Source organism: Sinohyriopsis cumingii, chromosome 6 (assembly GCF_028554795.1).
Source record: "Sinohyriopsis cumingii isolate HCF-2022 chromosome 6, ASM2855479v2, whole genome shotgun sequence".
NCBI lineage: Eukaryota > Metazoa > Mollusca > Bivalvia > Unionida > Unionidae > Sinohyriopsis > Sinohyriopsis cumingii.
Genome location: NC_142966.1, coordinates 133847807 through 133865116, shown reverse-complemented (window position 1 = coordinate 133865116; position 17310 = coordinate 133847807). Strand labels below are relative to the sequence as shown.

The 17310-nt window shown below is 35.4% G+C and overlaps 1 protein-coding gene across 1 annotated transcript in view; it reads left to right on the top strand.

Moving 5' to 3' along the window:
- Positions 1-17310, top strand: part of LOC149798029 (uncharacterized) — a 77777-nt gene that overhangs the window by 17619 nt on the left and 42848 nt on the right. The window contains exon 2 of the mRNA XM_089963117.1: positions 13087-13137. The gene's annotated coding sequence lies outside the window, so the exon portion shown is untranslated. The remainder of the gene's footprint in view (positions 1-13086; positions 13138-17310) is intronic.

Genomic DNA, 17310 nt, shown 5'->3' with positions numbered 1-17310 from the left:
AATGCGAAGATCGTTCACCAATAAGACCTTTTTGCGGCCAGTCCCTTGAGGAGGAGAGACGTGGGTCATGTCCAGTGTGGCTTTTCCATCGGTGATGTCAAACTGGTCATTGGATTGTTACACGTGTTGAATCTTGTCCATGACTTTGGAAGCGGTGAATTCTGCAGGGCTGCTAAACTCGATCCAAACAGGAGATTTCAAACCGTCGTGTTTTATGGAAAGTCTCAAGCGATCGTCTTCTTTGGGTTGCCATTGTCGCTTGAGTGTGGTGAGCAAAGAATCCCACATCTCGGTGATGAACCCTTCTGCTTTCTCTAACGGTACTTCGGACTTGAAATCTTTAAACTTCACCGTGTATTTGTAAGCCGTGGTTCTAAATTTTCTAGAGGGATGCTTTTCCGTCTCTCTAATGGAATAGTTGACTAAGGGTGGTGAACTTTGTTTAGAGGGTTTGGATTCTGGTTCACTCATGTCCTCTTCAAAATCACTGGCATGAATCTGTGCCAAGACTTCAGCCCTGGTACGAGGCGATAGATCACGTTTCTGCCTCTTATTTTCTTCTTCTTTCTTCTCGAATTAATTGGATCGTTTCATCTTGATAGCAAAAAGTCAAATGACTAAAGTTTAAACACCATGGACTAATTTATAGTCATAGCAGACCAGCGTATATAAAAGGGTGTGTGTCTTGTCCTTTCACTATTCATTTCACTCTCAAACCGAGCACAACGATGGAAGAGACAAACCAAATCGAACGTTTGATCAGAGCTTTGCGAGGGGTCATTAGAAAATTCTCTTCAGACCAGCCGAGGGACTACTCTCCTTCCTTTCGAGATAAATGTCAAGATACTTGCTATATCTGTCAGAAGAAAGGGCATTGGTCTTCAGAGTGTCCAGACCGTCAAAAAAGAAAAAAAAGGGCTAGAAAAGACAAAAGTCAAGATACCTGTTATTATTGTGAAGAAAAACGACATTGGTCTCCAGATTGCCCAATAAAGAAACAAGAGGAGTCAGAAGAAGAGAGGGATTCTTCAGAAGAAGAGAGGGATTCTTCAAAGGAAGAGGAAGAAAACAGAGAGGTGAAGAAAAAGAAACAGGAGAAGAAAAGAAGAAGGGAAGAAAGTGAGGAGGAAGAGGAGGAAAAAGACTGTGACTGTAAAGAAATTTAAAAAACGGAGAGAGTGAACAATGAGACAGAAGAAGTTTTTTAACTTTTTAAAGTGCTCTGCTGTGAATTGTGAATTGGATTATAAATATTTATAAAAGAATAAATTAGGTACAAAAGGTAAGTGCCTCTGGGTTCTGATTTTAAAATAAGAAGCTATACTCACGCACACTCATACACAGACACGTACTATTGGGTAAAATGTTTTTTTGAGTTATTGGCAATTGAAAGTCTATCTCTTTTCGATAGACGTGAGTGGCCCTGAAAAGGGCATTTTTTCTTGGTGTAGGGGTGAGTTTCAGCAATCAACTTTAACTGTCTTAAGCATTTGCCACGGCCAAGGCCTACTTCTGGATTGCGTACTGTTGGTGATGATTTAGTTGAAATCACTAAGGGCGGTACGGTAGGCTTAGTCACAGGGTTGGAGTGTTTAGCTCGGGAAGGTCGTATTCTCTTCGGTCGTAATAAAGAAGTCTGATACATTTGTTTCAGACTTCTTAACTCCGCTAAAATGTCTGACAGTACCGTGACCGTTGGATTTTCACACCCTTGTTTCTTTGCTGCTGCTGCTGCTTATTCTTGTTTTTTTCTTACCTCTTCTTCTTGCTGTTGTTGCTGTAGGAGAAAAGCTTATTCCGCTTCCTTTTGCTGTTGTATAAATTTCTTCAATTCTTCTTTATGTCTCTGTCTAAAATTCTCCACTTGCGGTAATGAAGGTTCCGGAACAAATTCTTGCGAGGTAAGAAAATCCACAAAATCCCAATTCACCTCTTCTGAAAGTAAGTCCGGGTTCCCTTGGGTAGTCTCCGCGGTTGGTGCACCCCAATGTATCGTTTTCTGAGTTTCCGTCATGTTGAAAAACTGTCGCATGAATTGACTGCGCACAGGCGCTAGCGAATCTATATAGACCACGTGACGTCACAGACTGCTCTCTTCGGATTGGATGTGGGCTGACTGAATTTTGTAACGCGTGTTTGGATTGGTCAACGAACTCAATCCGTTTCAATCCTTCCTCTCCCTATAAATAAGTGCAGTTCACTGCATTCCTTCACCTGTTCTCGGCGCCTCAACATGTGGACCGACGTACAATCTTCAACCCTTGTGTCCTCGATGATGTTCCGGACGGACATACCAATGTATGTCCGATCCAACTGGACAGTTATCCACAGGACAGACACCAGCCTGTGGATGCGAAGAGTCTATGTGGAGAGGATAGGATGCCTCAAAAGAGTGTTAATCTATGGCCCTACAGTTAGGCGAAGCCTAAGGACAAGAAGAAGATGTCACAGATGTCCTTTATGTTAAGGGTATATTAACATAAAACCAAACGCCCTTTTCAGGGCCACTCCAATCTCTCGAAAAGATCTTGACTTTCAATTGCCTACCCCTTTTTATTATTTTTTTTTAATTTTTTTTTTTTAAATCCCATGTTAAATTCCCCTTGTCCCCAGACAGTCCCACGATTTATTCCCATGTTAAATTCCCCTTGTCCCTAGACAAACCCAAACTCTATTCTCGTTAAATTCCCCTTGTCTCCAGAGTGACCCAGCAATTTTCCCCATGTTAAATTTACCTAGTCCCCAGAGTGACCCAGCCCTGTTTTTAATGGTAAGTCCCATTGTCCCTAGGGTGACCCCATTCACTACTAGTTTCTTTCAACAATTTGATGTATTCGCATGCGTGCATTTAATTTGGGCGCAATATTGAGCAGATGACATGTAGTAGTAGACTGAAATTTATTCTTGGTAACTATTTAGCAGGTTTTTTTGTTTTATTAAGTCATCAGTGTTCTTACTACCTGTATTATCACATTTATGCCTATTTTATTGCTAATTCTTCTCTTCTTTTTTTCTACCCTATCTCTTTCACACTCTTCATCTCTTTCTTGCAAACAAGATCAATAAATTATAAAATGTGCTTACCCTGTTGACCCTAAGTTTAAATTAATATAATAATTGCGTAAGCGCCATCAAGTATGCATGCAAATGAACCCCATAACCAAACAATTTAGGCTTATAGTAAGAAATTTCTCTAATTTGATTTCTGCAGGAATCGTGGAAACTTTCAGTGACTAAACTTATATGAATTGTTTATATTCGATATTCTTTGCCACCCATGCAGTGTCGCATATATGTTACCCTCAACGACACACGGTGCACATTGATGATTACATAGGGTAACTTTCTTAAGTAGCAATTTTAAATGTCGTCACAGTTTTAATTATGTATGAAAACAATGGACAAATCAGGCATGTTCCTGTGATACTCCATTCAAGCAAATTTTGCTATATCAATCAGCGCAGAAAACGTGTTAATGAAAATAAACATCTCTTTATATTCCCATGAAACAATCTTCAATAATTATATGTACATTTTAATTTCTATTACGTGGCAGTTGTAATTGGTTCTGTAAACCTTTTTATTGATCTAGCAAAGATACCGTTAATCGCATCGACACAGAATGGAGAAACATTCATGAAAATCGAAGGTCATATAGTTGAACAAAAAACCACGGGCCTTTTTGAGCATATGAGATATTTCATGTGATAATGAAACATTTTATACGGTCGCAATGTTCACACTTAGGACGTGAATTATGTTTCATATCTACATAAAAATGTAGTTATCATTGTACTAGTGTTTCTTTTTGGTCCCCAGAGGAAGGCATTTTTTTGTAGATGAAATCATATACATATATATATAAAAATATATATATATATATATATATATATATATATATATATATATATATATATATATATATATATATATATATATATATATATATATATATATATATATATATATAATAGGACGCATATCAATTTTGGGGTCACTTGTGTTTTTTCAGTTTTTAATTCCATGTACATGACACAGCAATGCTATACTGGTGAGAATAAAACTGTATTGTTTACCTGAACGAAAAAGTATTGAATGACACACTGCATCAAAGATCCCTCCTTCCCCTCCATTCACACTCTCTTTGCAAAAACTGACTATCAATTTTGAATAATTAATAATTCTATAGATCATTATTTGTTCTTGTAATCAAATTTGTCCGAAGTATTCATATATGTTTTAATTAATCTTGATGGTAGTTAAATACTTTTTTATGCAGTAATTAATGCCAAACATTATCTTTCTAACACAGCACATTTTTCAACATTGGTGTCTGTTAGGAAAGGCTCTTGTCTTTCCCGTCATCTTATATGCATCTACTTATGACATGGTCAGTGCACGACGTATCCGTCGCAATATGTAGTTACCCGTCTCCATAGTCAGTTTCATCCAATGCGGTAAAGTCTTTACCATTAACAGAAACGTTGAATATCGTACTTAACTGGGACTAATTTGAATATTAACTGGCAGTACAAATTTGAAACAAATGGAACTGTAAATTATACAGTAAGGCAACATATAGCTTTGTATGTAGTCGATATCGGCACCCAATAACTGCAATGCATATGGATCTATCCAAATTAAGTGCTGCTGGCAGCAGTAGAATTTATCTGAGTCATTTTAGGGACATCAACAACTAATTTATTTGTATATACTTAAGTAATATTATATACATTTGTGCTAGTGCGCGGTGACCAAACCTAAAAATAACTGAGTCAGTTTAGGGACATCAATAACTAATTTATTTGTATCTATATGTCTGGATGTTGTCTTTGATTTAATAAAAGCGGTATGTGCATTCATCTCTTTCTCTCTTTCTCTCTCTCTCTCTCTCTCTCTCTCGTCTGTCAATTTCCTTGGCTGGTTGTCTGACGCATATTATTGGCTCGTCGGAATGTTCTGCTATAACGTCATACGCTAAACTATTTATTTCTCACATTAGATGTCAATCCTACGTATATCAACTTGAATGTAGGTTAATAGTTACCATTCTAGCCTCTTCGAACTTTTCATTCGTAACACCTCGTCAATCATACAGTCGATCCAACAGTAAAATAGCCGAGATGATCTGATTAGATTGGAGTTATTTTTATTTTAGGAAAAATTTCAGGCGAGCAATGTTAAACCAGTTTTCTGCAACTTCGGCGGCGTATATCCAAGGCAGAATTTGTTTTGAAGAATCATGAGAGGGGTGGTTCCGAATGACAAGCGAGGGAGGCTACGCAGTTGCTAATATTCCACTGTCAGTTATTAATTTTTATGGTGACGACCGGGAAATCTGGCGCTGGAATGTTTACAGGAGAAACGGAATTTTAATCTTACATAACGTTCTACAAAAGCAAGAGAAGTTTACATTTATAAGACTTCCACCACATTTAACTTTTAATTATTTAATGTATTTATTTGCTTAGAATAATTTTCCAAGAGCCGATGTAAATAATCCACTTCTTTCGCAAAACCCATTCCTATACATATTTCAGAAATTCTTGACAACTACCAATAAGTGCCTTAAACAATCACTAGCATCTATTGTAACACATGCAAAAGAATACAAAAAAAAAAAATCCCCAATATCTCCATCTATCAACCGTTCATTCGTTTATGAGTTACTGTGATAGTAACATTTTTGTGTAAGTTTCAGCGTAACACACTCCGAGATTTGCAAATCTTAGGCTAACATCTCTAATCCGAACAAACATCCATTCAGAAAAAAAGAGGTATGAGCTGGATTAGTCTTCTTTCTTTTCTTTTAAAAACGTTTTTAAACGGACAGAGAATGAAGAATTAAATCATTGTTTTTTAAATTACATCAAAATGGGACAAAAAATACAGCCTTTTCAAGAAAACGATTTTGCTTGTTTTCGAAAAGATGGGATTAAATGGATTCATCTTGTAGTTTTGCACAATTTCTGCTGTTTAGAAAAGAGGAAGAATGCTTTGGGGAAAGATACAATTATGTAAGTGTGAGAATAATGATAACAGACCATACAATAATTATGGATATTAAGACATTCTTCCACTCATGAACTTTTTTTTATGACAGATTCCAATCATGTTTAAATATTGAAACAATAGCTAATTTGTACTTATTTTTACACACCGAGCAGGTGTACCTGACATTGCGAAGGGTATATATTATACTTTTAGTAACAGACTTTCTAATAATAACTAACATTTTACTTTTGTAAACATTGAGAACTTTCTCTATAGTTATTTTCCATTAGGTAATTTGTTTTATAGAAAATGTTAATTGTGACCTGAGGTCAAGTAGAGGACTATATAATCTTGTCACTGGAAGGATTATTCATGCGTGCTTTAAGATTTAGCAGAATCATTTTGTATTATTGTTGTGACGAGTAGTTTATTTGGGCAGGACTTTATTTCTTCAAATTATTTAATTCAAGTGATGTTTATATGGAGATACAAAAGTGCTCTGGTAACATGCTTGGAAATATAGGCTTGTATTTATAGTGAGTCCAAACCACCTGGAATAACATTACTGTTTGAACAAAAGAAGGTTGGTTTAAAAACACAATACAGGCCCCCACAGGCACAATGTTGTTTGTTCAGAACTTTAAATTATTAGGACTTTTGTTTAGAATTCGAGGATTATTTTGGGATTTGGCAATACCGCAAGCTCTTTTTTCACTTTCAGTTGGTAGTCTAGAGAATAAATTATTTGTTGGAGTTGACAAAGTTTGTTGCTTTTCTGTGACATTTTTTTTTATAGCAGGGACTCGTATTGCTACATCAAAAAGAGAGTTTCACAACTGTTCTCTCTGAAAACTTCGTATGCTCTCTATGAAGACTTCTGATAGATTGTGTTGAGAGAAAGGAGGATAGGGTCGGGCTAGTCATGTGCGCTAACATGCAATCATGTGCTATAATTGGGAACACTTTTATTCTTTCACTCACTACACTGATCTGCCTACTTACATAAACATATAAATGCATAGAAAGTAAGTCGTTATTACGAGATGGCTAACTCGTAATTAAGAGACAGTAAGTCGTAATTACAATATTCTAAATCGTAATAATTAGAGAAAAGTTGATTTCGACGTGGCACTAACAGGCTTTCTTAGCTAAAGGACCGATATTACGTCAATAAATTATCTCTATTTTTTCCAGTTAAAACTAGGATAAGCTCTCCATAAGATTCTTTTTTGCTAATTCTAGCTTTCATTATCAACCAGTCCTAGCCAACCAAATCCATATATACTCTATTTTATCTTCACCCATTTCCAGACTGGTTCCCATTTTTTCATGCCATTAGTACCACGAGAACTTAAGGACTAGCAATGGGAAACTTATCTTACTGTATAATGAAAAGGGTTGGAGCTAATCGCATGCATCTCTTCAGTTTTAATACTCACCTGAACAATGAAGCATTAATTACCTATCCTCCCCACCCACACTGTCAGAGGACAAAATATTAAAATTAATGAATAGTTGCGTTGAAATAATGTGTGCTTCGCGTAATGAAATCGTATAGTGTAGGCACGTTATTGTTTTGCAAAGCTATGAAATGATTTGCTTATTCTTAATATTTTTAATCCTGCCACTGAACGTCATAATCATAGGAATAAAACAATCAATTGAAATGCCATAAATCTATCTAAATGACGTTATAAATTTTAGCGAATTATTAAGGTTACTCTCCCTGGGACCAGTCCGTTGGCCTAAGCGGTTACAGCGTTCGCCTCGGATGCAGCAGGTGGCTGGTTCGAATCCCGGTCGAGTCATACCAAAGACATACAAAAATGCTACTAGCAGTTGGCGCTCAGCGTTCTGAGGTTAGCTTTAGGACTGGTAGACCTGGTGTCAGGATAATGTGACTGGGTGTGACATGGTGCTACAGGTCTGCGGCATGATGCCTCAGTGCTAGACATCACTATAAACTGCCACACTGCATATATTGTAGCGATATGACTTCAAAATTGCTTAAAGCTACATTAAAAATCCAAATCACACACACACACACACAGCGAGAGTCTTACTGATACATCGTTAACACGTATTAGCCGAGAGAATCCAGCCGACGCCTTCTATTCCAAATGCACTGATCACTTAGACAAGGATGATGCTGGATCTATCATCAGGCGGTGATTAAAGCGCAATATACTAGTTAATTACTTCGTCTATCCCCCATGCTCCCTCCCACCACGTTGGCTTTGTACTTTCTTGCACACAACGGCCTCGCTAATCGATTTCTCTCAACTTCCAACCACTACCCTCTCAGAAAACCTCGCCAGTAAAGTATTTAATGCATTTGTTAATTCATTTGAGTGCTATTCTGTAATAAAATTATGATTATTGTCCAACGTTTCATTCAGACTGACGATATATGGTCAATCAAGCACAGGTGTAAAAAATCCTAAAGGTCAGTGTTTAGTAATTTATTTGCGAATTTCTTTCCGATATACCACCATTCTTGACCCAGTCATAAATAATACGTGATGCTTATGCAGAGGAGTCTTAGGTAAAGCAGAGAGAGAGAGAGAGAGAGAGATTTACTTCCTGGAATCCGACGGCGTTCATCACGTGATGTCATATGGAAACCGTTAAACCTTCCGTGTTCAAGGTAAGCTATATTTTCAACATATTCATACCGGCTTGAAATGCTGCGACGTTGTCTTTGTATCTCTCATTTAAGGATACGCGAAGCAAGCGACTGCTTAATTAATTAGTTTGAATATAAGTCCTTTGAAAAGAAAGTGCCATTTTATAAGCAAGTGAATAGTGTTGTGTTTTATTAAAATATGCCCTTTGATTATAGGTCTGACGGAGCTATCGCGTGCAGGAAAATATCTAAACCTCTCGAGGTGAAAATAAGTATTATGGTTTTATACTGCTACTTGCTACTTCTAGATATACAACATTAAATAAACACACATTCTACACCTCTGTAGTAATGTCTCCGTCTTTGAATGCAGATGATGATTGACTAACTAGGATATTTACAACGCACCAGCTAAGTAAGCTAGATAGCGCCACAAAAAGGTCACGCGGTAAATGAATGATGAATACAAAGTGGTTCACGATCAGCGAAGGATAAAAAGACAAAATAAAGGAATGGTGAGGATAATACATGAATCTTCATGATCAACGGTTAACGTATATATATATATATATATATATATATATATATATATATATATATATATATATAGGAAACAGTTGATATTTATGGGGATTGTCAGTGCAGATGCTAATCAAGCATCTAATGTGGGTATGTTAGAAAGGATGCCAGAAGCTTCCCATGGGTAGAAGATTCTTATCGGGATTTTGCCAGGTTCTTCGTCCACCAGTTCTACTGGCTGCCCTGTGCAGCCTATCGTTTGCTGAAATATTTCCTAAAACGAAAAACAACAGCAAAAACCCATGTTATGATATGTATTTCTGCCCTACCAAATTCTACACGCACACTTTTACATACTAACTATAATTTTGTAAATATAATATTTCTATAATTCTTACTTATTTCAACGGCCTTAGCTTGCTTGCTTCATATCTTAGTTTCCGGTGACCGTTTCTGAAAGAAAAGTAATTCCAATGACATTGAATTTGGGTTACCGACCAATTTGTTTTGTTTAGAGAATGCAGTAATATTTAAACTGGATAAGACATTACATAAAAGAGGTAACACCAGTATATATATATATATATATATATATATATATATATATATATATATATATATATATATAAACGGCACAGTAGCCTTGACTGTACCCAATATATGCTTCGTAATTGCTCAGAGTATGGTCTTGCAATATTGTCTAGTTTCTAAAGATACAGACTTGAAGCAGTAAGTATGCACTGTATACAAAATGTATAAGTAAGTATGCATTTTATACAAAATACCTGATATATAAGTGAATAAAGGTATACGTAAATGATGTTTCGATGTTTTCTAAGGTTAAATCATGACATTAGCATTTTGTTTTAGAGGGATTTTGTTGAGAGGGACACGAGGACAGAAAAAGGTACAGCTAAATGTAATGCGCTTGAATACAAAAATCGTCCATAATAAGTGCACGTCTAACTGTTATCGAATCCTCGAACTACGGTTGCAAATACTCAAAGATCACTAATAAGTAATGTTTAAGCTTGTACACTTGGGTGTTTTGTGAGCCTTTAGTGTTGAAGCTTCCACTGCTTTAAGATTGTTTAATTTGGGAGTCTTATTTTGTCAGTCCAGGACACAGCTTTTCGTTTGCTTATTTATATACTCTGTAATTCCATTGTAAATATAATTTTGCAAAGAATACTTTACGGCAATAAGACTTAAACATAAAACTGTGCTAAATATTTTTTCGGACAGTCTGGTGTCTTTTTTCTTTTTCAATATGTCGGGTTCTACGAACGAACGTTCTGTTAGGAGTTGGGGTGGGGTGCTCCCAATATATTTTTGAATTACTATGGAATTCCCACCCTGGCTCGTTTGTAGGAAGTGAAATTAGTGATAGAGAGAGATACAGCTCCGAGCCCCCAGTCAGCAATACCGACAAATAAATTATTAAGAACACAAAGGTGAAATTCAAAGGAATAATAATTTAATACGATTTAAAACGATATTAATTTCTCAACCAATCTTCTTCCTCTCGACCATGTAACAACCTATTTCATTACGTGATTATAGTGTGAGATGGCTTTCCCCTGTACTTGGTTTCTACTCATCTGTGCTCTACTCTGCCAATTCCTTTCCTCCTTCCGGCGTTCTCCGTACTCCGATTCTTCCTGTACTCTCCTTGTCTCCTTTTCTCCTCCCCCTTCTCTCTCACTTTCTCCAGGAACTAGGCTTGTTCTCTACCTAATGCCTTGTTCTATCCTGTCTTTCTGAGACTTGGTACCTAACTAACCGGTAGTTCTGTCCCCAAAAGCTTCCTGTGAAAAACACAAGGACGTTAGCATGTTTCGTTAGCCATCTCGTTCACACTAAATCAACAATCAATCATCAGATAAAGGCTATCTACATCTTTGGTCACGCATTCGTGCACATCGAAAACCACACACGTTCTTATAGAAAACAACGTTGCAATAAAGAGCGGTATCCTACTTATCATACAGACATCACTAACTTGTGTCACATCAATATATTCTTAATCTCATTATTCTGAACAATATCACAACAATCAGACGCATTTCTGTACATTACACTCCCACAACTGTACACAAATATTCAAATATACATATTATTTAAATTTACACACTGCAACCATTTCCAAAGTTACAATTTAATTCAACAATTGCAAAATCTAGAATATCACATAAATAAATACACTAGTTTACCACGAAGTAACCAGATAGCGAATTACAATATTAATTCTGACTACGAGCTAGCAGTCTACATAATCATATCATATTTCTCAAGTACGCATGTAAATTAAACAATACAAAGGTAATTCTACGTACTAACAATTCTAGTAAGTAAATATACATACTGCACATGATTACAAATTACAATGCCGTAACATTCTGCAACAATCGAGCAAATAACACACTGACCTTTACGAAGCTTTCTGTCCTTGAATGTACCAAGGTTTCTTTTTCCCGCCAATTCACGAGTGGTCCTCGGAGTTATTGCTACAACTTCTCAGCACGATGCTTCACAATGACTAATTCGCTCCCAGCCCAAATGACTGTTAAATTCTGGTTCGAATTGATGGCCCCACCCTTCCTCAGTTCCGATTGGATATCACTTCTCCCCCAGTCGGTCTAGATTAACAGACGAGCCTCAGGGCATCTGTCAAAGCGGGGAGATTTACAACAGCATCGAGGGTCCTTTGTTCTTAGAACAAAGCTTCCAACGTCTATATGTTAGTTTTGACACCTAACGATGTGGGCTCTTGTACACACACGAATCGCTACGATGGACGCAGGGTCTACATACACAGGGTGCTAACCCATTCCTTTGTTCCTGACTTACGTAATCGCGGGCAGGAAAACGTAACCCAATATCTATCCGACCCAACTCTTTCTTTATTCATTGTATGAACGGCTTTTGACCTCCTTACGTCATAACAATGTTTACTCCAGGTCGTTATGTCCAGTTTTGTCTTTTGTTTATAATACTTGCCAAAGTCTTGTTCGTCGACATCTTGATCTCTACTGTTGTCCAATATGCATTTGTTTTCACGAATATGAAGTCTTTGTTGTTGAGCGTATCCTTTGCCAATTTCTTCTTTCCTCAAGTCATTAGACTTGCTTTCTTTCAATTGTTGTTCCTCAGCTACTTTGAGAAATGCAAAAGTAGGTATGGAACATTCTGTTTTTAGTTTTCTCGCCAACGTGAATTGTTTTCGTTTTATTAACGAGATTCTAACTTCCTTTCACGGTTCGTACTTATTAGAACGCTGTCGTCGTTGCTTTACCTATATTTTGTATTTAAATCCATTGTTACGTCTTTCATACTGGTGAGATAGTAAGCCATAAATAGGGTTATGCAGCTGTCCTAAATCTACTTTGTTAACACTAATGGAAGCGGTTCTTGGAGTATTTTACTTTGTTTTATTAGATTGCTGAGATTACTGCGTTTTATTTTTCGTCTAGCGCACATCATTACGCGACTCGCTGAAAGCTATAACGTTTCTCCCTCGCTCTCATTGTGTCTGTCCTAGTTTGAATATGTATTGACTTACTTTCATTTTGTTTCTTGCAAACATACAAACCTGCCTAAATGTAGGTAGGCACATAAAAGAAGATCTAAAAGAAGGAAGATAATGGAGAGTTTAACTTTATAGTATTGAGAAGAAACAAACGGGAAGTTATACATGATTAAAAAATAACAACATAAATAATAAAAATAATATTGATAATAATTTCAATGAAAGGAATGATTTAAAGAATTACTATATTTAAAAACTCAGTATTATAACGTCTTTACAAGGTATCATACAGCAGATGGAATTGTGTTTTCATCATATAAGTTATATATGACAAAGATGTTTTGTACCAAATAGCAACTCAGAAAAAGGCTCAAATATGCATCATATGAACCTATTGTTCTTCTCTTTATTTTTTCAGCGATAACAGCTTGCATCCAAACGACGAAGAAATAGAGAAGAAAGTGGGAAGGTACAGAAAGACATTAATTATTTTTGACCAAACTATGGGAGTATATGAACAAACACATGAACTAGAACATACCGAGAAAAGCTTAAAACCTAATCATCTTTTGTGAAGAGACAGAGATTTTACTAGATTGTTAATGTTGGGGAAACATTTATGCAGTTAGTAAATTTTTAATTTGAATGCTCCCAATTCGATAACCATTCTGATCGATTATGATTTATGTTTCATTTATTTCTTAGATTGTTGTCTTCTTTTCTTAAACAGAATTACCAAAAAGTCCCTCGATCTTAGTAAAACTGATGGCTGGAGCATATTGAGAGTATAATGCTGAACTGCCTATACTTTTGCGTTTTAACATCCCCTACTCCTGTACGAAAACACTACTGGACCACTGAATATTTTGTTCATTTTTACATTCATGGACATCTCTAATTATTGAGGACCAATTTGACTTTTATAGAACATATTTCACATTTCAGAGCTTTGCAGTATTAAAATATCAGTACCCTAAATTATACAAACGAGCACCCGTTACTATTGTTATTTCAGCCCCAAAGTCTTCACACTGCTTCTCTTCAAGTGCATCAAGATAACACAGACTGGTTTTAGCTGTGGAAATGTTATGATCTCATGACTACATTTTCAACCTTTTCTCAATCATTTATATCGGTGTTATCCCGTATCGAAAACATAGCTCAAAGTACAAGGTTATGAGCGCTATTTCACGTTCCTTCTGATAAGGGCAAGAACATTTCAGTTGCTTTTTTGTTTATTCTAATCCAAAATATATTCATATTTGCTGAGTAATAAAAGTAATGAAAATTAGGTTTTCAGAATCGGTGACATGGATTTTTAGGCATGTGCATATATGTTTGTCAAGAGAACTAAGGAACAAGAGTTAGATTTATAAGAGTTTTTACCCCTTTTCAAAATGAAATTGCTAAGTAAAACCAAATGGAAAACATGTATCACTTCGTTGTAAACGAAAGAGTAAATGCTAAGTATATGCTAAGTTTTATTTGCTTTTATCATTGAATTAGTGGCCTACATTTGCATGGCTTTTATATCTGTTGCACATTATAGAAACAAAAGTCAACAGCAGTGTACATACTTATGTGACTTTATTATGATAAGAGCAAAGATGACAAGCGCTTTATGTACAAAAGGTAATACCGAAAGGCAAACTTTGGCTATAGAGCCTTCAATATTTCACATATTGGTGGAAACTTCCAGGACTGGATTGCACAATACAGGTGGTATTATGGGGAAATATAATAAAATATAGAATCACATACCAATTGGTATGTACCTGTTATACAATTTAGGTCTATGTAGACCAATTGATAACACTGAGCAGCATCATTCATTAGAAATAAGATTAATATAATACAAAGCTTATTAATTTTATTTTTCATCAATCATGAATAAAAATGAGCAATGTATCATCCAAATAGTTAAGAAATACATTTAAAAAACTAGCTATGTAATTTAATATTGACAGCGTAATAATTAATTACGATATACTGGCATTCCACGTTCCGGAGATAGATCACAAGATAATGAAGATACCATCACGTAGTCTCAACTGAGATCTTTCGATCAAAATAGAAAGCACATGGATTAGAACTTACCGCTCACAATAAATAAAAAATAGCAGTCTGCTATGCGAGATTTGTTCAACGTACTATTTTAACTAAAAACACCAAATCAACACTTAGAAAACATTACTTTATATGTATTTAGAAGTAAAGCAGATAAGAGACGATGTAAATGTACATTACACTGCATTACAACCAATATATTAAAACTTGTGCAAAATTTAGACACCTTCATTCAGATTGATGAAAACAATAGTATCGTTAACCTTATATGTGGACTACACTTGAGCAGGGGCTGCTTCCTGTTAACCATGAGGTAAAGATTGTGTAGGTTAAACTAGCTGACTTGGCAAAGTGTTTGGAGTGGTAACTCCAGGAACGTGAAACCATCGGAATTACAATTTGATCTGCAGTACTATTCACCTTTCATTATTAAAATCAACATAGCTGTGCCCTTGCCGAAAAGTAGACAGCCTATGCAGTTTTGGTATCAAAATTGTATTAAAGAGACTAAACTTAATACTGAAAGCCGAAATCCAAACTTTCAAATTCTGGTCCAGCGACCTAAGCAATGTTATTTCTTGGCCGCAGAATTAACAGAAAGTTGCCATTGTCCGGGTGCTACCTCCCAGGAAAGACGGATGCAACGTAGGTCAAGGAAACTTGATTATCATGCAAAATGTAAAGCCACATGCTCAGCTCCTGTGATCTGGCAGCCTATGGTTTGCTGTGATTTCCTCCATTCGTATTGCCAGTCAGACAGCTGACCAGAATTTCTTCATTGTCCCATACAGATTGCTTTGTGTAAGATTAGATAGTCGTCTGTATGTGATTTTTATATCTTGCATTTTCCCGCAATACCGATTTCATTGCGCCCTCCAGCATTTTAAATTTCGAAAAGACATTTGTGGATCATACAATATGGTATTGCTGCAGTTAGTGCTTTTTAAATTTGTTTAGTAATTTAATCACTTGTCATCTTTCTAAACTATTGTAATATGGACATAATGTTATAAAAATTGCTTTATTTACTTTGCTTCTGTTTAAAATAAACAATTGGTAGAAAATCAAGGCAAAGATGGAAAAGCAACTCAAAAGTAGAAAACTCAATATTTATACAGCTATAAGCAATGCTGTTCTTTTTTCATTAAAGATCTGTAAAAAATATGGACATTTATTTAACATTTTGCATGTGAAATGATGACTGAAAATATTTACTGTTAACATTTATTGTTGCCAATTGCTCTTGATAATAAATGTGTGCAAATGGATGCAAAACAAACAAAATGAAAACAAATAATAAAAATAAAAAGAAACATAATACTAATTTGCTGTTCAAAGTAAAATATTGCTTCAAACATTTTTAGTTTAACAACTTTTGTCGAAAAGCATCACTGCGTTTTGCAACATTTCGGAATTCGTGCTGAATTATTTGGTATTTACACAGTGTAAAACATGGCTTAAATTGAACACTTGGGCTGGGAAATTTATATTTTATCAGATGTGTAATTGTTAAATATAGTTTATTTATTTTCTGATCTTATATAGTGCTATGATGATTGTATGTTCTATAATAATTTCAAATTAGTTTTCAATAATTCGACTGACCGGAAATTTAACAATCATAAAACTATGTTAGCAAATATTACATGGTCCATCATTCTTCTCGTACAGGACGGAGTACGTGCTGCAAGAAAACAAAAATGTAAAGTTGTCTAACAGTGAAATATTTATATGGTCCACATTTAGTTGAGAATATTTGTGCTTTGTCATTGAATATTCCTAAAAATGTGAAAGTCGCAAACCATGCGCAACTTATTCGATTTAAAGTTGTATAAGCACGCACTGTGAACATTTTTAAATTGTCACACGTGTTATAAAATTCAATCAAAACTGTTTTATCCGAAAGGAAGTATGATGTATTCAAAAGATTGTAAAATGCACCCCAAACAAATTAAAAATGAGAAGAAAAAAAAATAATATTCAATCGACACATTTACCTTGAACTTGTGGAACAGTCTCGCTTTATTCATAAATGTTTTCTTGGTGACGCTATTAAAGTATATGTTGCCATATGATCTATCATTTCGTCGAAAAGGGTACCAATTATTGCTGAGACGTTAAAGCCATATTAAGAAAATAATTTCGTTCACAAATGGGATAAGAAGGGACACAAAGAAGGTATATGATGATACAATTTAATAAGAAATCAAGTATGTTTGATAACGTTTTTAAAGACTCTCATAAATGATGTTTATATCGTTCATATTATCGAATATGTTTGTTTGTTTATTTGTTTTTGAAGTCGCACTTATTTTCATTTCAATCGTATGATTATGCCACACAAGTTAATGTACTTCACATTAAGATATTATGTTTTATCATTATTCAACCAAACCCAGAAAGTAAAACGCCATAACAGATTGCGGAAGAAACCGAAAAAACAACATTTACAACAGTACTGGTTCAGTCAATATATTTCTTGTTTGTATTGTTTAACTCCTACACAGACTTTGTCACGCATGCGATTCCGCAAATCTATCTATCTATCTATCTATCTATCTTGTTTTTTTTTCTG